A 21,521-nucleotide genomic window follows, 5' to 3' on the forward strand; every position below is an offset into this window, starting at 1 on the left:
TATTCTACTTGGTGAATGTATGGATCATAGTTAAACACATCCGGGAAAGAAGGTTTGGTCTATTCTAAACTGCGGAGATGTTTTTATTTATTTTGCTATGCCATGTTAGAAGGAAAAATGAACCAAGTTATAGACCCAGAGAAGCAGATGCTGAAAGGATCGATTTGGTCCCTAGAAACCAGATAGACATTCCTCACTCTTCAGTCTTGTTTCTAAACTAGTTCATCTCAGGACAGGAGCAGTATTGGAAACCCAGCCTTAAAATAATTACATGATACTTCCAAAATGTGGGAAAACATGTTTCATAGATAAGATTCCGGCCATCTGTCCACAAAGAAAATAAGACTACGAGTTCCCGCTGTGGCACCGTGGGTTAAGAATCTGACTGCAGTGGCTCAGGTCTCTGCAAAGGCAAGGAGACTTGAATCGCCTGCCCAGGAACATCCATAGGCTGCATGTGCAGCCTTAAAAAAAACAAAAGCAAACAAAAAAAACCAAAATGAAGTTGTTTTTTAAAGTTAATGTTAAATTTATGTTAATATTTCTTAAAAGGGTCTGTGGTAACAGGGCAGATGTCCAAAGTGTGTTTGAATTTCTTGCACTTTTTGCATTTTTTTCCATGAACACTTTTTCTTGTGTTTCTTGAATTTCTTTTATTTATTTTTTGATTATTTTGTAGCTGTTAACCCTTTGAGCTCTGGAGTCAGGCAGAGCTAGGTTCAAATCCTTACCCTACAGCTTACCAGCCTGGAAAAATAGGAAGAAAGGACGAGAAGACAGGTTACTTAACTTTTCTTGATCTCAATTTTCTTATTTTTACAGTACAAATTGGTAAGAGGTTTGCATGAGGCTCCTTTGAGGACTCCGTGAGATAAATTCTTGTAAAGCAGTTAGCACTGTGCCCGACCCCTAGGAAATACGCAATACATGTCTTATGGCTGTTTTATTAAACCATCATCACCTTTCCTCACAGGTATTCCTCCTGGTTTCTAGCTGAAGGAAGAGCTCCTCGATAATTTATTATTATTATTATTTTGCTTTTTAGGGTCACATTGGGGGCATGTGGAAATTCCCAGGCTAGGGGTCTAATCGGAGCTGTAGCCACCGGCCTACACCACAGCCACAGCAACGCCAGATCCGAGCCGCGTCTTCGACCTACACCACAGCTCAGGCAATGCCGAATCCTTAATACTGAGCAAGGCCAAGGATCGAACCTGAGTCCTCATGGGTACTAGTCAGGCTCATTACCGCTGAGCCACAATGCGAACTTCCAGATTTTGACTGCTATATTAATAGTCAAACAGCATAAAAAGACAAGAGTCATCTAAGAATAATCGAATACTTAATGTGAGAAAAAGAATATGTATTTCTATGTGTGACTGGGTCATCCTGTTCTACAATCGAAAATTGACGGAACACTGTTTACAGAAAAGACGAAGCTATCTCAAAACCTACAATAGTGCATAGTCAAGGTGTGCTATAAATAGAACTCGTCTTCTCGTCCGCATCCAAAATGCTCAATATCTCTCACTTTGTGGTATCAATTATTAAGTTGAATGATGTCATCGGAACCAAAAAAAGTCTGTACTTTAAATGTATTTTCCAAATGGATAATCAGTTTTTCCCCAGCTCTGTGTAGCTCTCATTGACAAATAAAATCATAAGAAAATTCTTATAGAACTACCATTTGACCCAGCAATCCCACTCCTGGGCATCTATCCAGAGAAAACCACGACTCTCAAAGACACAATGTACTCCAATGTTCATTGCAGCACCATTTGCAATAGCCAAGACATGGAAATAACCTAAACGTCCATTGACAGAGGAGCGGATCCAGAAGATGTGGTACATATACACAATGGACTATTACTCAGCCATCAAAAAGAACGAAATACTGGCATTTTTTGCAACATGGTTGGACCTAGAAACTATCATGCTAAGTGAAGTCAGCCATACAATGAGACACCAACATCAAACGCTTTCACTGACATGTGGAATCTGAAAAAAGGACAGACTGAACTTCTTTGCAGAACAGATGCTGACTCACAGACATTGAAAAACTTATGGTCTCCGGAGGAGACAGTTTGGGGGGTGGGGGGATGTGCCTGGGCTGTGGGATGGAAATCCTGTGAAATCAGATTGTTATGATCATTACACAACTACAGATGTGATAAATTCATCTGAGTAATAAAAAAAATGAAAAATAAATAAATAAAAATTTAAAATAAATAAATAAAAGAAAATTCTTAAAAAGTATTTAGTTGAGGACTGGACACTCAGATTCCAGGAGAATGATGGGACTCATAGACCAGGGATGGAGGAGACCTTTGCTACAGACTAGGAACTTTTCATCCCCTGGACTTTACTAGAAATGCAGACTCTCAGGCCCCACCCTAGATGTACGGACACAGAATCCACGATCTCACAAGGCCGGGGGGCAATTCCATCATTTAGTAAGATGCGGGATGAAGTCATCTCGAGCCTGCTTGGCCTGAGTCCCTGCATTTGAGAGATACAGTGAAGGCAGAGTGAGAGAGGGGTGGGAGCCAGCTCGGATGGCCTGGAAAACAGGTGATGATAGTCATACCCCGTGCCTTCATGACCCTTCTCTGCTGTCCTTGACCTCCTACTTAAGAGCCCCATTGGGAAGATCCCTCTCCTACATTCCACACCCGGGTGTTTGGACCGCATCCTGCCAGGACCTCTCTCACACTGTTTCATAGAAAAGACGCCTCCGAGTTCCCGCTGTGGCTCGGTGGTTAAGAACTCAATGAGTATCCATGAGGATGTGAACTTGATCCTGGCCTTGCTCAGTGGGTTGAGGATCTGGCGTTGCCCGGAGCTGTGGTGTAGATCTCAGAGCGGGCTCAGATCTGGCGTTGCTGTGGTTGTGGTGTAGGCCAGCAGGTGCAGCTCCGATTCAACCCCTAACCTGGGAACTTTCACATGCTGCAAGTGGGGCCATAAAAAGAAAGAATTAAAAAAAAAAAAAAAAAAAGGAAAAGATGTCTCCTCTGGGCATTTCTGAGGCTGAGGGATAGTCAAGGACAGACATGGGCTCCTAGAAGTTGGCCGTGGGGTGTTGGAACTTTTATGGCCTAATTGGTGATGCTGGGAGTTTTAGAGAAGAGGGTGGCTTAAAATTTTGTTATTATGTATAGGGGGGTGCAGGTTGTTATGGGGATGGATGATGATAAACAGATTGAAAAAAATGTTGAAATAATGGGGGAAAACCCACAGCATATATTCTTTGAGTTGTGTATGAAAAGTCACAGCTGGCAACCAGGGGGCTGGAAGATAGCATCAGTCAGCCACTGCAATAATAATACATTTATGGTCTCTCTCTCTCTCATGGCATCTAAATCCCGATCGTTAAAATAAAACCAAACAAAATAGCAAGCTTTTATTTGTTACAGAGCTTTACAATGTATATAACATTTTTAAGGCATTTGTTTATTAACAAATATTTATCGTGCATATGCTGTGTATCAGAAACTGGGCCAGAGACTGGGATGATAACGGGGAATAAAGGAGAGATAGGTGCATCTCTAGATGGAATTTACCCTGAAGTGGATTTGGGAAGTTTTATTGAGCATTTACTATGTGCCAGTCACTAGACTAACGCAAAAGCCCCGAAGAATCCTCAAAACAAGTCTCTGAAGTTGGTGCCTTAATTATCTCCTTTATACAGATAAGGTTGATGAGAACACACAAGGCTCAGAAGTTCAGATGACTTGCTCAAAGAGATTTAGGGAGTTTGTTTGTTTGGCTGCACTGGTGGCATGCAGAAACTTCCGGGCCAGGCATTGAACCCATGCCACCACCGCAACCAGAGCCAGAGCATTAATAACGCGGCATCCTTAACTGCTAGGCCACCAGGGAACTCCTTTAGGGAGTTGTTGGTGGGCCTAGTAAGAACCAGAGCTCTTGACTCTGAGATGCTCATCCATCATGAGCTTGATCTTGTACCTATTCTGATAATGGCAATAGAGCTGAGCCTTGAAGACTAAGCAGGGTTTTGGAGGCCAAGAACATTCCAAGAAGCAGAGCTTGAGTAAGTTGGAGAAAATGATGAAAAGACAGTGCCCTTTGGGGAAGGGATTGTTTCTGGGATAAAGAGCTGAGACCTGCAAGTGAAGGCTGCCTTTGGAAAATGAGGCATTGCCCTTGTTGGCCAAAGGAAGGTTGGAAAGGGATTTCAATGCCATTCTGAGGAGTTATTCCTTTATCCTTGAGGCAACAGGGGAACTCCAATACACAGGAGAGTGATGAGGCCAGAGTTCTGGTTAGATAAGGTCACCCCCCCAGGAAGATGTCATACGAATGTGGCACAGCTGGGGAGGGACGGTGAGCAATACAAAAAAAAAAACGATGAAAAAATTGTTTAGAAAGCCGTTGCTATACCCACCCACAGCCTCCCCACCCTGTTGGATAGTAAGTCCGTCACTGCTTCTCAAAGTTTAATATCATTTGAATCCCAGAAAACATGTGAAAGTGCAGATTTCAACGGAACAGTTCTGGGCTGGAGCGTAAGATTCTGCATTTCTAACAAGACTCCAGGGGAGGTAGAGGCTACTTCTCTGGGGACCACAGTGTGAAGCGAGATATACGGAATAATGACCACGTACAAGGGTCCACGGAGTCCCTACTCCATGCTGGCAGCTTTGCCGACCCCTTTGAATTATATGCTCATCATGTCCTTTTAACCAAGAGACAGGACTGTTGTCCTGACGTTACTGATAAAGGAACTGGATCACAGAGGGGGCAGGTGGCTTCTTCGATGTCACACAGACATTGTAACCTGGTCTCTCGGAATGTTTTCTGCCCTATAGAACATACACAATGCAGTCAGAGAGCCCAGAAACGTCTCATTAAATTTCGATTCTTTCTGCAGAAACCCTGTCTCCAACAGAGTAACCGCAAGAAAGAGTCAGTCATTACTCATACCCAGAAAGGAAGGAAGAAGCAGTTTTCTCTTCTTATCTTAGGAACACGAGGGATGACTTTCAGGAAGTGTCTGCCTGATATCAGGTGAGGTTAGAGACGTCCACGAGATCCTTTCCGGTGAAGCAAGCCTCTTGGTGTGATGCAGCGTCTTGGAGCAAGTGGGCTTGGGGCATGGGGAGATGCAGCCCTGATGGGCCACGGAGGGCGGAGGGACGGGGGGCCCTTTTTCTCTTGTGTAAATACTTGTGGTTGAGAACAAGGTCTGGCAGGCAGCCCGCAAACATCTCATTTTCTATTGTGGGGGAATTTCAGGATGCAGGGAGCACTCCAGTTGTGTTAAATAATCTGCTCTTGCAACATCCATGTCTGGGTTTTCCCGCTTCCTCTGGCCAGATCTGGAAAGTGAATTAAAGGATCACAGAAGGAGGCAGTATTTAGGGTCCAGGCTGAAAAATTCCGTGGAAGCAGCAAGAGGCAGCGACGGGGAAGGGTTCCAACTGCCCCCCACCCCACCCTACCCCCGTCATGATTTGTGCTGTCCTTATTTGTGCTGGCTTGGGCAGGAGGCCCACTGAAGTTGCCACAGGGAAGTGCTTGAGAATTGGCTTCGAAAGCCCAGGAGCTGGGGCGGTGGGGCGGTAGGGCAGGCCGTCCTCTGTGAACAATTAGCCTCAGCATCACCCAGTGATTCTTCTCTCTCTCTTTCTTTCGGCTGCGCCCGTGGCATATGGAAGTTCCCAGGGCAAATCACGGCCCCGCCACAGCAGCGACCCAACCCAAGGTGCTGTGCTACAGGGATAACCCCAGTTCCTTAGTCTACTGCACCACGGGGACGTGTTCAAGCCTCACGCTGGACCTGGTGAATCAGAATCTGGGGAGACAGGGTGAGTCTCATTTTTAACAAATTTTCTAGGTGACTCCTTCCCACTTTGAAGTTCGGGAACTACTCTTAAGCCCCATTAGCAAAATGGGGAATGTGGACCACATGGAAAATAATACAGGTTCCTGAGTCAGATAAACCCAGATTTGTGCCCTATCCTTGTAGCATCACTTGACCTCAGTGACTCCAGCTCTCAATGGGTTTATGGTGTCCTCCGTGGAGGGCTTGTGAGGGTCACATAAGACACTGGGGCTGCAATCGCCTGCTTTGTGTCAGGTGTCAAGTGGATACTTGTGGACTTAAATTTGGCATCTCCCAGTGCCCCCTGCCCAAGTCTTATTTCTTTCTGAAATATTCTCAGAGGTTCCTCTACCCGAGACATCTGCTGTTGGTGAGCAGAAGGCTATGCGAGGTGGGGGGACTCAGATAATGTCGTAAGATTTATTCCCATCATATTTGACAGTTAATAGGTTTTGAGATGAATGTGAAAATCAGGAAGGACCCCAGCAGCCTGGGACATCTGCTGACTCTTATAAGCATTTTAACAGGGATAGGAAAAGTAGTGACTTTACTCCATAAATTTCTTTTTCTTTCTTTTTTTTTTTTTTCTGTCTTTTTGTCTTTTTAGGGCTGTACTCACGGCATATGGAGGTTCCCAGGCTAAGGGGACTAATCAGAGCGACAGTTGCCGGCCTACACCACAGCCGCAGCAATGCCAGATCTGAGCCATGTCTGCGACTTACACCACAGCTTATGGCAACGCTGGATCCTTAACCCACAGAGTGAGGCCAGGGGTTGAACCAGAAACCTCATGTTTCCTAGTCGGATTTGTTTCCACTGCACCATGACAGGAACTTTTTTTTTTTTTTTTGTCTTTTTGTCTTTTGAGGGCCATACCCGCAGCATATGGAGGTTCCCAGGCTAGGGATCTAATTGGAGCTACAGCTGCCGGCTCTGCCACAGCCACAGCAACGCCAGATTGTACTCCATAAATTTCAATGCCAACAAAAACACCTGGATCATCCCACAATCTGACAGAACTAATAGAAAAGTGAAGGTGACCTTGGACTGCATTACTAGAAGCATAAGCTTTGGAATCAGTGAGAGGCTCAGCTGTCTCTCTCTGCTGGTCAGAACAGCCTTAAGATCTTCCCACACTGTGGGCGTGGGGGAGAGAGGGGCTTATTGTAGCCGAAATGCTGCCTTTGTCCATCGGCACCAATGACGTCTTGGAGACAGAGTTTTGGGTGAAGCAGAAAGAACAGCTTTCTTGCTTTACCAGGCAAAGGAGGCCACAGCGGTTAACACCTCATAAAACTGGGTCCTCCCTGGAGAGGGGAGAGAAGGGGGGGGGTTATAGGATTATTTTGAATAAACGGGGCTGTGGATAAGGATCAGGATGCCTGCATCCTTCTCCCTCCATAGGTCATTTCAAAGTCATCAAGGCCGGAGTCAGGTGTCCAGTGACCCTTTCTGATGGTCTTCAGGGATCTGGCACCTGGACCATCTCTCTGCAGTGCAGACGGCTCATAAAAAGAAGGAGCGTTCGGGAAGGTTCCAATTACAAAAGCAAACGCTAGGTGCAGTATAACTCGAAGTAGAAAGGAACCTTTAGTGAAAGGAAACTGAAGCAGGGGAGAAATCATTCGGGAAAAGCGGGTTAGTCGGCGGGCCAAGGCCAGGCGGGCATAGCATCGTGGAGCCTGTTTTATTTTATTTTTTTGTCTTTTTGCCTTTTCTTGGGCCGCTCCTGCGGCATATGGAGGTTCCCAGGCTAGGGGTTGAATCGGAGCTGTAGCCGCCAGCCTACGCCAGAGCCACAGCAGCGCAGGATCCGAGCCGCGTATGCGACCCACACCACAGCTCACGGCAACGCCGGATCGTTAACCCACTGAGCAAGGGCAGGGATCGAACCCGCAACCTCATGGTTCCTAGTCGGATTCGTTAACCACTGCGCCACCACAGGAACTCCGTGGAGCCTGTTTTAACTAGTGTTGAGCTGCCACACGATTTCCTCATCATCAACTCTGGAGTCAGCCTTTTGAGAGTGAGGGGAGGCCTGGGAGGCTAAAGGAGAAGCCCTTTCGTTCAAAACACAAGGACTCCGGGGCTTGGCCCCGGTTTCAGTCTCTTTAGAGGAGAGGACCTCGAATCGTGAACGGAGCCAAGACCGCGTGTTTGGGACGTTGTTTAGACCGTAGAGTGACTTCACCTAAATCAAAAACACACAGCGATTTGTTATGTCCTGAAAGGACAACTTGGAGAAGTGGGCAGAAGGCACAGAATTAGGAAAAATGGGTCGGAAACTGCCAAGACACAGACGGATTCAGCCCCTTTTACAGAAGAGCCTCGCTGCGCGCAGCGCGTCCCGAGCTCCTCCACCGCGTGAGCGGAGCCCTTTTAGATCCTCTCTCCTGCAAGTCTTGCCAAGCAGCCGTTCTTTTGGCCATTTTTTCAGAGAAGCAAACAGGTTCAGATAGAGGAAGGGACTTGGCAACGTCACCCAGAACAGAAGGGTGGAGGCGAGACCTAAACCGCCAAGCTCTGAGGACTTACTCTGCTCCGCTGTGCGGGACCGTCTCTCTGACACGCAGAGGAGCCTGAAGACGGAAGGTGTTGCCTGAAAAGTAGTGAGTTCCCCGTCATTGAAGGGGACCATCTCTCAAGGATCCTGTGGAGGAGATTCAATAAAAGCCGTGCTGTTGATTCCAGGAGTGAAGATTTTAGACTTTAGAATCCTGTGCCATCCTAGTAATTCATTTGCTATTTCCCAGACCTTCTATAGTTTAAGTGCTTATCATGGGGCCAGACATCTGTGGTGAGGGCCTAACAAGTGACAGCTTTTTTTTTTTTCCTATTTATGTATGTATGTATTTATTTACTTGCTTTTTAGGGCTGCACCTGCCACATATGGAAGTTCCGAGGCTAGGAGTCCAACTGGAGCTGCATCTGCCAGCCTACATCACAGCCACAGCAACTTGGGATCTAAGTCGCATCTGTGACCTATACCACAGTGCATGACAACGCCAGATCCTTAACCCAGTGAGCAAGGCAAGGGATTGAACCCATATCCTCATGGATACTAGTCAGGTTCATTTCCGCTGAGCCATAATGGGAACTCCTGACAGCTTTTAAAATGGGCTGGAATCCCTTTCAATGTCCTCAAAGGTTCCTAAGTAGTTGTCCCTGGCTTGTCACACATGGGTCAATCCTTCCTTCCTCCGTCCTTGGAGCTTTCTTAGAATCAGCTTTTGGTTTTAAGTATCTGCTCCCAAATGCTTTCTACCTCCCAAGAGCTCACCTTTCATTCTCAAACTTGGTACAGAGGCCTGGCCAGGATTTCCAGTGAGCATGGAAGAGGAACACCCATGGAAGCTGCATGTGTCTTTCTCTCTTGGAGCAGAAAGAGTGTAGCTTTGGGTTTGAATCTAGTGCCTTGCCCGGCTTGATGAAGATACTATCTAAATCGCTCAACCTTTTGGAGCTTTAGTTTGCCAATTATCAACACCTCACAAAACTAGGCAGAATCTGGAAGGTCTTGCATGTGCATAGGACTGCACACATGTACAGGAAAAACCTGAAAATATCCTAAGCTCTCACCTCTGGCTGACCTTCAGGCACGGAGCAAGCAGGAAGTGAAGAGTAAGGTGGAGTTGTAAACACCCTAGCTGACATTGAAGGGCACCCTGGCACACGTCCAGAGCCCTTTGGCAAAGACTGGCACACGTCCAGAGCCCTTTGGCAAAGACTGAGAGCATTGACTTCTCTGTCCAATCACTATCTAACTACTAAGCTAACGGAGAAGAGATTTCAGTGGCTGTAAATAACAAAACTGTAGGCTTTGTGAAATTAGTTTGGAAAGGTCACTAAACAAGCAAGAAAATGACATGACAACAATGCTTTGGGAGAGGGAGCACCTAATTTTCAGAGTGGCCACATTACATTATTTTAATTTGTCCATTTTCCAACAGAAAAAAAAAAGAGATATGAAAAGAAATAAGAACATGGGAGAAAAAAAAAAGAAGTCAATAAACACTGTGCTTGAGGAAGCCCAGATGTTGGATTTAGCAGACAAATACTTTAGGTATTTTAAATATGTTTTAAAAAACTAAATGAAATCATATCTAAAGAACTAAAGGAAAGTATGAGAATGGTGTCTCTAAATAGAGAATCAATGAAGATGTAGAAATTATTAGAAATAACCAAATAGAATTTCTGAAGTTGAAAACTTCAATACCTGAAACGAAAAGTTCCCTAGAGAAATTCAATGGCAAATCTGAGCAGGCTGGGGAAAGAATTAAGAAACACAAAAGTAGGTATAATTGAAATTAGCCAGTCTGAGGAACAAAAGGAAAAAAGAAAATCAACAAAGCTTTGAGACTTGTGGGACATCCCAAACTGTACCAACATATGCATAACAGGACTCACAAAGAGACTGGGCAGAGAGAATGAGAGAGGGAGGAGTGTTTTAATAAATAATGGCCTGAAAATCCCCCAATTTGATGGAAACCATTGATATACCTACAGAAAAAGCTCAACCATCTTCAAATAGAAAAAAACCGAAAGACGCATCATAAGCAAACTGTCAAAATCCAAAGACAATGAGATCATTTGAAAGCAGCAAGAAAGAAGCAACTCATCCCAGGAAAAGATCCCCAGTAAGATTAACAGCTGACAGATTATCAAAAATGACATAGACCGGAAGGTAGTGCTACGGTTTACTCAAAATCCTGAAAACAAAACCTGTCAACCAGTTCTACACTGGACAAAACTATTCTTTAAAAGTGAAGGAGAAATTAAGACATTCTCAGATAAAAACTGAGAGATTTTGCTGCTAGCAAACCTGTCTTACAAGAAATACGAAAGAGAGTCCTTCAGGCTGAAATAAGACACTAGGCAGAAACTAAAATTCACATGACAAAATAAAGAACATCGGTAAAAGTAACTACACAGATCAATAAAAAAGAGAGTAACAACATTTGTGTATGTGTGTGTGTTTTGTTTGTATTTTTCTTTTCTATTTTTCTCCCATCTGACTTAGGAGACAAACTATGTAAAGCAATTAATAAGAAATATGTGTTGGAGTTCCCATCATGGCGCAGTGGTTAACGAATCTGACTAGGAACCATGAGGTTTCGGGTTCGATCTCTGGCCTCGCTCAGTGGGTTAAGGACCTGGCATGTCCATGAGCTGTGGTGTAGATCTCAGAAGCAGGTCAGATCTGGCGTTGCTGTGGCTCTGGCGTAGGCCGGTGGCAACAGCTCCGATTCGATCCCTAGCCTGGGACCCTTCACATGCCTCAGATGCGGCCCAAGAAAAGACAAAAAGACACACACACACACAAAAAAAAGAAAGAAATATGTGTCAATGGACATATAATGCATGTAGAAGCGATTTGTTTGACAATAATAGGAAAAAAAGAAGGGTTAAAGAATGAAGTTATATAGAAAAAAATTTTTATATACTATTGAAATTAAGTTAATATTAACCCAAACTCGATTGTTATAAATTAAGATGTTAATTACAATTCCCAAAGCATGCACTAAGAAAATAAATTTTAAAAAGGATAGTGAAAGACAAGATGAGAAAATCTGAGTTACACTAGAAAATGCCCTTTGAACAGAAAGGAAGGTATAGAGGCACAGGAAAATAAAAAAGACGTGAGACATGGAAAACGAAGAACAAAATGGCAGATGTAAATCCTATCTCATCAATAATTACATTCAGGGTGGATAGAGGATACGCCCTAATTAAAAGGCTGAGTTGAGCAGCATGGATTGGAAGAACGTGACCCTCAAAGAAGATATAGAAAGAAATATGCAAAAGCTGCGGGAGCACGTGAAAGTTGCTCAGCCTCACTAGTCATCAGGGAAATGCAAATCAAAACCTCAGTGATCAACCCCTGCAGACACACAAGGATGGCGATGATCAAACAGATGGGTGATTGTGAGGGTTGGTGAGAATGTGGAGAAGTTGGAACCTTCATTTGTTACTGGCCCGATGGTGCAGCCACGAGAGAAAACACTTCCCCAGAAAGTCAGAAAGAGAGTTACTTTATGACCCTGCAAGGCTACTCTGGGGAGCTTTCCGAGACAATGGAAAGCATATGTTTAAACAGAAACTTGTACACAAATGTTCATAGCATCGCTATTCCCGTTGGCCAAAACGTAGACACAAACCACATGTTCATCCACTGAGAAACTGGAGAAACCAAATATTGCAAAGCCATTCGAAGGTTAGTGTTCTGCCGTCAAGAGGAATAAAGTACGGATACATATTCTAGGGTGGATGAATCTTGAAAACATTATGCTAACTGAGAGACGCCCATTACAAAATACCTCATATTGCACGTGAAATGCACAAAAGAGGAAAATCAATAGAGCCAGCATTTAGATTCGTGGTTGCCCCGGGCTGGGAACAGGGAGCGTATAATGGATATGGGATTACTTTTTGGAGTGATGAAAATATGCTGGAATTAAATAATGGTGGTGGTTGCGCAACTTTTAAATATACTAAAGCCATTGAATTGTACAGTTTCAAGGGGTGAACGGTATTGTGGAAATTTGATCTCAAAGTTTTTAAAAGCTTTGAGATAATGCATGTAGATCCCTGAATATCACTTGGCACACAAATGGAAGTTGGTGAACATTTTTTTTTTTTCTTGTTCTTTTTCAGCTCCCAGCGTGGTCCTGAAAAAGTCCGTCTGGACCGCTTACCACTGTGAATCTCTGCCTGGTGGTGTCAGCGTATTGGACTTGACTTCCCGGTCAAGAATGATCTCAGTTTCTGGAAAGTCTGATGTCTCTTTGAGCTCAGACTCCCTTTCATGACTTACAGGCAAATCTCAGCTCCTCTGAGCTAGAAATCATTCGAAGATTCTGTGAATAATCACCATCCCTCAACCAGCATGTCTGAGGGTACGGCACCCAGAGGAGGGGGGATGTGTCCAGGCCAGGCCCAGAACCAGGCACCCTCCTGGGCCCTGAGCCTCTGCATCAACTTCCTTGGCTGTCATTTCTCTGCCAGGATCCCTCGGGGCCCTGTCCACAGGAGATAGAGGTGGTCTGACCAGAGGCCAAGCGATGCTGCAGCAGTCCATGAGGTCTGGGCTTTGAAAATGTGTGTGTGTTGGTGCAAAAAGAGGGGGGAAATGAGTGTTACTGAAAACCGACGGGTTCCCCGGATGAGGAAGGACACCTGCTTTTCCACGTGGGAAAGGATTTTTAGGCTGCTGCTGTTGAAGAATTTCCCATCTCCAGGCCTCCCCAGGAAGGGAAGGCTTGGAAATAAAGAGCTCATTTCTTTCAGGGCCACACCAGTGGAATTTGGAGGTTACCAGGCTAGGGGTCCCGGCAACGCTGGATCCTTACCTCACCGAGCAAGGCCGGGGATCAAACCCACATCCTCCTGGATACAAGTGGGGTTCATTTCTGCTGCACCACGACAGGGACTCCAAGAGCTTGTTTCTTGATGTTAGAAAGTGGAAAGGGAACTTCCTGACTCAGCGATTACTTTTACTGGAGAAGCATTTCAGTTTCCATGAGTGGGTGTAAGGGCGGGGAAGGAAGGACCTCAAGGGACAGAGGCCCTCGGAGGCGGAGGAAGGGGCTCCGGGCACAGGATGGACCCCGTAAGGTGGGCGCAGGTGGGCTCGAGGGTGAGCGTTGACCCAAGAAAGGAGCCTGAGATTTACTGTTCAGTTGCGTGCTCTCCTGTGTGGCCATTCCTCAAACCTCGGCCCAGGTGTGGGTTAGGGAGTTGGGGATGGAGGCTGAGGGCACTTTTGGGGGTGCGGGAGAAGTGAGGAGGAGCGATCCGAGGTGAGGGAGGGAAAGCTCAGAGCAGTATTTCAGGCTGAGGAGTGAAAAAAATGTAACGGAGCCGGACCCTGAGTGGCCTTCCCAGAATGGACGCGCCCCCCCCCCCCACTCCCGTCCGCCACCTGCCTTTTTATCTATAGAAAAACCTTCGTCAAAGAACCAATTTAATCAGAAGAGTGAAAAAAAATACAGAGGAAAAAAGAAAACAGTAGGAGTAATTCAGACATTCAACAAACTCAAGGACCTTGAAGTTAGTGCTTCAAAGACTGTAGTTGCTGCGGCTCTGGCGTAGGCCGGTGGCTGCAGTTCTGATTAGACCCCTAGCCTGGGAACCTCCATGTGCTGCAGGTGCAGCCCTAAAAAAGGACAAAAGACAAAAAAAAAAAAAAATAGAGGGTAGACAGCAAACCGGGGACCACACAGCGAGGTTGCACAGAGACAGAGAGACAGAGACAGAGAGACAGGGCTCAGACCTGGGGTTCTGCCTTTTTTGGGGTGAGGGTGGGGTGCCCGGAGTTTTGCAGGTTCATCTTTATTGGTGAATTTAAAACAGAAGAGAAGGAATTAAAGCATGGAAGGGAAAAGAGGGGTCCCTAAGAGGTCAGGGAGCTAGGTCAGCCAGGACTTGCTAAAAGGGGAACTTTATCGGTGGGGTGGCCCCGCCCTTTATCTAGTTGTGTAGCTGGCCATGTGCTTATTTGAAACAGACGACTTTGAAGCGGATGCCTCAGTCATCAAAAGTTTTATGTCAACCCCTCACATTCCAGTCAAAAGCTAAGGGTCAGGTGCTCGTGCTACAATCTCCAGCTACTGGTTTAGAGACATTACATGTGGTTCGGTGTAGGTCGTGGATGGGCTCAGATCAGGTGTTGCCATGGCTGCGGTGTAGGCCGGTGGTGGCAGCTCTGATTCGGATGCCACAGGTGCGGCCATAAAAAGGAAAGAAAAAAAAAAACAAAAACGAAAGCAAGGAATTCCTGTCGTGGCTCTGTGGTTAACAAATCTGACTAGGAACCATGAGGTTCGATCCCTGGGTTAAGGATCTGGCATTGCTGCGAGCTGTGGTGTGGGTCACAGATGTGGCTCAGATCCTGCGTTGCTGTGGCTTTGGTGTATGTAGGCTGGCAACTACAGCTCTGATTTGACCCCTAGTCTGGGAACTTCCATATGCTGTGGGTGCTGCCCTAAAAAATAAAAATAAAAGAAAGGCCCTCTGCTGGGTCCTTGGAACCTTCCACAGTCTGTCCGTAACCCACTCCTCCAGCCCTATTTCCAGCCCCTCTCCCCATGCTTCATCCAGGCCAGCTGACCTCCCTCCCCATCAAAGCACCACGCTTACCCCGAGACTGGATGCTGACTTCATCATCCCTTCAAGCCTTCCTCACTCGCAAAGGCTCAAGTGGAAGAGCTTCCTCCTCCAGGAAGTCTTCCCTGACCAGGCAAAAATTCAGTGCCCCCCCACCCCGCTTCACGTGCTCATTAGTCACCCACAGAATTATCTCTCTGTGGTTCTGTTTTTGCCTGAATTTGCATATGATCTTGCCCCCAGCATGAGAGCTCTAGCGGGCAGACACTGCGTTTCCACAGTTTGTTCTTGGCATTCAGTAGCTTGAAAGGAAAAAATCAGATGTTCCTATTATGGCTCAGCGGAAACAAACCCAAGTATCCATGAGGATGTGGGTTTGATCCCTGACCTTGCTCAATGGCTTAAAGATCAGTGTTGCAGCAAGCTGTGGCATAGGTTGCAGCTGCTGCTCAGATCCTGTGTTGCTGTGGCTGTGGTGTAGGCCGGCAGCTATAGCTCCCATTCGACCCCTACCTAGCCTGGGAAATTCCATATGCTATGACCACGGTCCTTAGAAAAAAAAATAAAGAAGAAGAAAGAAAAAGAACAAGAAAGTGTGTGACTTAGAGTACTCTGTTGGCCCAGCAGGTTAAGGATTATGTTGTTAGTGCAGCAGCTCGGGTTGCTTCTGTGGCGCGGGTTCGATCCCTGGCCTGGCAATTTCCACATGCTGCAGGTGCAGCCAAATAAAAAATTGAAAGAAGACCCCAAGGGCTGGGGACACTGGGCAGAGCTAACAGTGGAGCCCTGAGTGCCTCCGGGTGCCCCCCCAGGAACACGGTGGTGGGAAAGGCCATTCTTTGCCTCCCCTGGGAGAAATGGACCAGGCCTCCCTCTACAGACAGCAGCCGCCGCCGCTCCCCACAAGGCTTGTTAACATGGTCATTTAATAAACAGTTGAGAAGTTAAGGGTCTGGGGTCCAGATCTGAATCTAGGGGTCTAGCGCTGCCTCCAGCTTTTACCAAGGGTGTGACCTCTGTACACACGTGAATTTCAGGGCCTGCTTTTCACCACAGAGCTTTAAAATAGGAGTAAAGGCAGCCCCCATCTCATCTCCTTGTGACTATTGCAGCCGAAACCCACCTCTGCACACCGGCGCCAATGACGTCTCAGAGACAGAGTTTTGGGTGAAGCAGAAAGAACAGCTTTATTGCTTTACCCGGCAAAGGAGGCCACAGCCGGCTGATGCCTCATAACTGTGTCCTCCTGGAGAGAGGAGAGCAGGAGGGGGAGGTGGTTATAGGATTATTTTGGAAAAAAAAGGCTGTGGATAAGGATCAGGGTGCCTGCATTCCTCTCACTCCATAGATCATTTCAAAGTCATCAGGGCAGGAGTCAGGTGTCCAGTGACAGTTTCTTGGTGGTCTCAGGGTTCTGGCACCTTGACCTTCTCTCTGCAGTGAAGATGGCTCACAAATGTAGGGGTGTCAGGGAGGGTTTCGATTACAAAAGCAAGCACTAGGTGCAATGTAACTCTAACTAGAAAGTAACCATTGGTCGTAAAGTCAGTGGGCCAAGTCTGGGCATAGCAGCATCCAGACTGTTTGAACTGGTTTTTAGCTGTATCAATATTTCCTAATCATTAACTCTTGAGTCAGACTTTTGAGACTGAGGGGAGGCCTGGGAGACCAAAGGAAAAGCCTGTTACTTTATTTATTTATTTATTTATTTATTTGTCTTCTTGTCTTTTTAGGGCCGCACTCACAGCATATGGAGGTTCCCAGGCTGGGGGTCGAATCGGAGCTGCATCTGCCAGTCCACATCACAGCCACAGCAACTTGGAATCCGAGCTGTGTCTGCAACCTACACCACAGCCCACGGCAATGCCGGATCCTTAACCCACTGAATAAGGCCAGGGATCGAATCCGAAACCTCATGGGTCCTAGTCGGATACCTCTCCACTGTGTCAGGACGGGAACTCCAAAAGCCAGTTACTTTAAAACACAAGGACTTGGGGGCTTGTATACCGTTTCAATATGGGCTGGGCAGCTGCAATGCTGCTCCAGTGAGCACTCAATAAGTATGAACTTTGCCTGTTAGATCCCACATTGAGCGTTTTGACCTGCAGATTCAGGCTGTGTTACGTGGAAAGAAAGATCAGACTCCAGCCCCATCTCCAGCACCTCCAGCTCAGTCCTTAGGAACTTAGTCTCCCTCTCTGGGCATCTGTTTGATCATCTTTGAAATAAAGAAAATCACAGGAGTTCCTGTTGTGGCTCAGCAGAAAAGAATCAGACTAGTGTCTATGAGGATGTGGGTTCCATCCCTGGCTTCACTCAGTAGATGGGGGATCCGGCATTGCCGTGAGCTGTGGTGTAGGCTGGCGGCTCTGATTCCACCCCTAGCCTGGGAACTTCCATATGCCACGGGTGTGGCCCTAAAATGAAAAAAAAAAAAATTCATACCCTGCATACAGGGTTAAGGTTAAGTCTGAAATGGTGCTTACGAGGTGCAGAGAACCCCTGGCATATATGGCAGTCACATATGGGGCTCATGGGGGTGTTCCTATCCTCTCCCATCTAAGTTTCCCCCCTTCTGTATGGCAGAGGGGTTGGGCAGAGATAGCGGCAACTGGAGGAAAGAAATACAGAGGGGACATGCAGGGCGTAAAGGATCCTGAAAATTCAAGTTGTGTCTTTAGAGGTTGATGTGGGGCTGCTGCTACCTGCTGCATTGAGCTGGAATGGCATCAGACAGAGCTCTGATGCCACCTTGTGTTGGAAGATGCTGGTGACAGATTCATGCCTGCTTCTGGACGCTCCTATTTCATTGATATATTTGACCATGCCGATGCCTTGTCATCTTGATTGCTGCAGTTTTATACTAAATCCTGAAATCAGGTTCTAAAAGTATCTACCTTTCATAATTGTTTCGAATGTTATAGGCGATTTTCATTTTCAAATACATTACAGTTTATCAGTTTCTACAAAAAAAGCCGGCTATAATTTTGAGTGTAATGGATTGAATTTGTACATCTATTTGGAGAGAATTAGTGTTAAAGCTTCTATTTTACACACATGGTATATCTTCTTCATTTATTTAGGTTGTTTTGCATTTCTTTTTGTAGTTTCCTGTAGTTTTCAGTGTCATTGTCTTCCATATATTTGCTAAAATTTATCATTGGGTATTTTATGCCTTTAGATGCTATTTTAAATGATTTTTCTTTTATCTCATCTTCCATGTATTTGTTGCTGGTATACAGGATCTTTACATATTAATATTTTCTCCTGAATCCTTGCTAAACTCACTTATTAATTCTCATTTTTTATAGATTCCTTAGGATTTTATATATTCAAATTATGTTATCTGAGAATAAAGCTAGCTTTGTTTCTTCCTTTTCAATCTGTATGCTTTTCGTGAGCTTATTTTGCTGTATTATTCTGGCTAGGATAGCTAATGCAACATCTTATAAAAGAACAGATATCCTTGCTCTGGTCCGAGTCCTAGTTTTTGATGGACAAACTATTTTGCTTATTACTATTATATATTTTGTGGTTTGTAGGGTGTTTTTTTTTTTGTTTGTTTGTTTGTTTGTTTTTGGCTGCTCTGCAGCATCTGGAGTTCCCTGGTCAGGGCTCAGATCCAAGCTGCCCACAGTTGTGCCTCCGGTTACTGCTGTGGCCGTGCCAGACCCTTAACCCACTGTGCTGGGCCAGGCATCAACCTTGCATTCTGGCACCACCAATCCTGTTGCGTCACAGCAGAAACTCCTACCTGTAGATTTTTAAACTATTATTACCCTTTATCAGACTGAGAGGTTCCATTTTATTCTGAGTTTATGGATACCTTTTTTTAAATCATGAATTGGTGTTGAATTCATCAAATGATTTTCCCATCTATTTTGAGGTGATCTTTCTCCTTTTTTCAATGTGGGGGAAATAATGTATTTTTATTGTATTTATTTATTTGTTTACTTACTTATTTATTAAGGCCACGTGCAGCATATGGAAGTTCCCAGACCCAGGGATTGAACCCAAGCCTCAGTTGGAACCTGCACTGCAGCTGTGGTACTGCCAGAACTCTTAACCCACCGTGCCAGGCTGTAGATTGAACCCCTGCCCCCACAGTAATCCTAGCCACTGCAGTCAGAGTCTTAACCCACTGCACCACAGCAGGAACGCCTTAATTTATTTTTAAATGTTGAAACTTGCTTGCATTACAAGGATAAATCTCACTTGATTGGGATATGGTTATCTTTTTTATATATTGCTAGATTCTATTGGTCTTTTTTGAGATTTTTGTGTCTATGTTCATGGGTAATTTTGGTCTGGAATTTTCATGGTTTATAGGATTCTTTTGCATATGGAGGGTCCCAGGCTAGAGGTCCAATTGAAGCTATAGCTTCTGGCCTACACCACAGCCACAGCAACATCGGATCCGAGATGCATCTGTGAACTACACCACAGCTCACGGCAACACCAGATCCTTAACCCACTGAGCAAGGCCAGGGATTGAACCCACAACCTTATGGTTCCAAGTCAGATTCATTTCTGCTGTGCCACGATGGGAACTCCTGGTTTATGGGATTCTTAGCAGCGTTTGGTATTAAGGTTTCAGTCAGCTCTTGAAATGAAGTGGGAATTGTTTCTCTTTATTTCCTGAAATAATCTGAGGAATATTGTGATAGAAGCTTTGGACAATTAACTTAAACTCTCTTGGGTTTTTTCTTCCCATTGTACAGTGGAGTTGATACTGTGTGGTGCGGTGAAGAATAGATGAGATGATATCTGAAAAACTGCCTCATGATGCACTTAGTATGCCCTCAACACATGATAGGTGTCTTATCAATAAATATGATTACATCACTAGGAGGACTGGAAACTTAGCACACGGTGATTCTTGAAGTCCTTTCTTCGGTGAAATTCCAACTCTTTTCTCTCGAAGGACTTAAATTTGAACCATTGTGTCGCATTGGCAGAGCTTTTCAAAATTGGTTTTAGCGGTTATCTCATTTGATGCCACCAGAGCCTCCAAAAGTAACATCATTGATCTCATTTCTCCCTTAAAGAGATTAAGAAACTGAGGTTTGAACAACTTCCCTAAAGCAACATCGTGACCGAGAACAAGCCTGACCCCCCGTTGAATCTATTCCTTGAGCCGTAAACTGTGTGCTCTGTTGCCTGTGCTTAGCCTCGCTGGCTCTGCACCTTTTGCAAAAGAAATGTTTCTTGTAGCCTGAGATGGATACAGGAGCCCATTCTCTCCCACCTTTAAAGGAACTGCTACACTTTTTTTTTTTTTTTTTTTTTTTTACAAAAGTAATGAGACCTGAGGTCCTAATTCTCAAATATGGAAAAATACTTTTCCATTAAACTGCTGCAAAATGGAGAATAACATTTGTCCTTTTGGAGGCTTGTAGGAATAGTGTGACCGGACTGGCATGGACTGCTGCAAGAACAGAGGACTCCAGCACCAAGAAAAAGTTTTATTGATTCCAGCTCCCCCCAGCCACACCCACTCCCTGTTTAGTATAAAAGAAGCCTGAATTCTAACTAGGGTCAGATGGCTCTTTGAGACAGTAGTCCACTGTCTTCTTGGGGTGCTGGCTTTTTGAATAAAGTCCTTCTTCTTTGTCCCACCACGCAGTCTCTCAATTGATTGGCCTGTCATGTGGCGCGCAGTAAGGGCTCAGACTGGGTAACATGGTGGGTTGGTGACCATCACACATTCTGCAGGATGACAACAGGGGCACCGCTCTCCCAGCTTCCTGGCCTCGCAAGGACCACTGTCACACTGCCTGGGGATCCCTTTAGGAGAAAGCACCTTCAAAGCTTTCCAATTGGTAGGGTCAAGTCAAGCGATCAGCTGGCTTCTTCATCCAGCCGTGTAGCCTTAAGGAGGTTTCTCACCTCATTGTATCTCTGACTCCCTATTTGGAAAACAAAGCTGGGAACCACAACACCAGCCATCATTTTCTGGGCCCCTAGTATGTGCCAGGGGGTGTCCTGCATAGCCGCACACACGATTGATTCAGTCCTCCTAAAAATGCCGCAAGATGGAGTTCCCATTGCGGCTCAGGTGTAATGAATCTGACTGGTATCCATGAGGATGCAGGTTCAATCCCATTCAGTGGGTTAAATGATTCAGTGTTGCTGTGAGCTGTGGGGTAGGTCACAGACATACATGGCTTGGATCTGGCATGGCTGTGGCTGTGGTGTAGGTCGGCAGCTGTAGTTCCAATTCGACACCTAGCCTGGGAACCTCCATATGCCACTGGTACGGCCCTAAAAAGACACAAACACACACACACACACAACCCACTGCAAGATAAGTATATGAGTGAGAAAACAGAGGCCAAAGAGATGAAATAATTTACCCAAGGTCAAGAAAGATCCAGATCCAGAATTCAAACCTAGGAATAACCGACCCTCCTTTTCATATTAAAAGTGATCTAACTGGTACACTTTTAAAATGTGCGGTTCATTATAAGTGAGTTGTATCGCAATAAAACTTCTTTTTTTAAGCGGCATCCAGAATTAGATATAAAAGTTTAAGAGAGGGACAACGATAACAAAAAGTAATTACATT

The 21,521-nt window shown here is 45.4% G+C and overlaps 2 long non-coding RNA genes across 4 annotated transcripts in view; one reads left to right on the forward strand and one right to left on the reverse strand.

Annotated features, from left to right (window-relative positions):
- Positions 1 to 3,372: 3,372 nt before the first annotated feature.
- Positions 3,373 to 21,521, reverse strand: part of LOC146398251 (uncharacterized) — a 40,938-nt gene continuing 22,789 nt past the window's right edge. The window contains exons 1-3 of one of the 2 annotated variants that reach the window (XR_014820453.1): positions 13,198 to 13,649; positions 8,384 to 8,498; positions 3,373 to 5,342 (exon numbers count right to left, since the gene is read on the reverse strand). This is a non-coding gene — a long non-coding RNA (uncharacterized LOC146398251). Of the gene's footprint in view, positions 5,343 to 8,383; positions 8,499 to 13,197; positions 13,650 to 21,521 lie in introns of those variants that run through there. The other variant, XR_014820454.1, reaches the window with a different exon arrangement.
- LOC146398252 (uncharacterized) lies at positions 5,338 to 20,560 on the forward strand. Of its 2 annotated transcripts, XR_014820456.1 has the most exons (3): positions 5,338 to 5,831; positions 12,503 to 12,547; positions 19,675 to 20,560. It is a non-coding gene; the product is annotated as an uncharacterized LOC146398252 (long non-coding RNA). The 2 variants fall into 2 exon arrangements; XR_014820455.1 differs by lacking the exon at positions 19,675 to 20,560 and having other exon boundaries at positions 12,503 to 13,740.

Source organism: Sus scrofa, chromosome 12 (genome assembly GCF_054392235.1).
Source record: "Sus scrofa isolate SSC_HxYL_T2T_F1_AM1 chromosome 12, Sscrofa_HxYL_maternal_Yorkshire_Landrace_v2.0, whole genome shotgun sequence".
NCBI lineage: Eukaryota > Metazoa > Chordata > Mammalia > Artiodactyla > Suidae > Sus > Sus scrofa.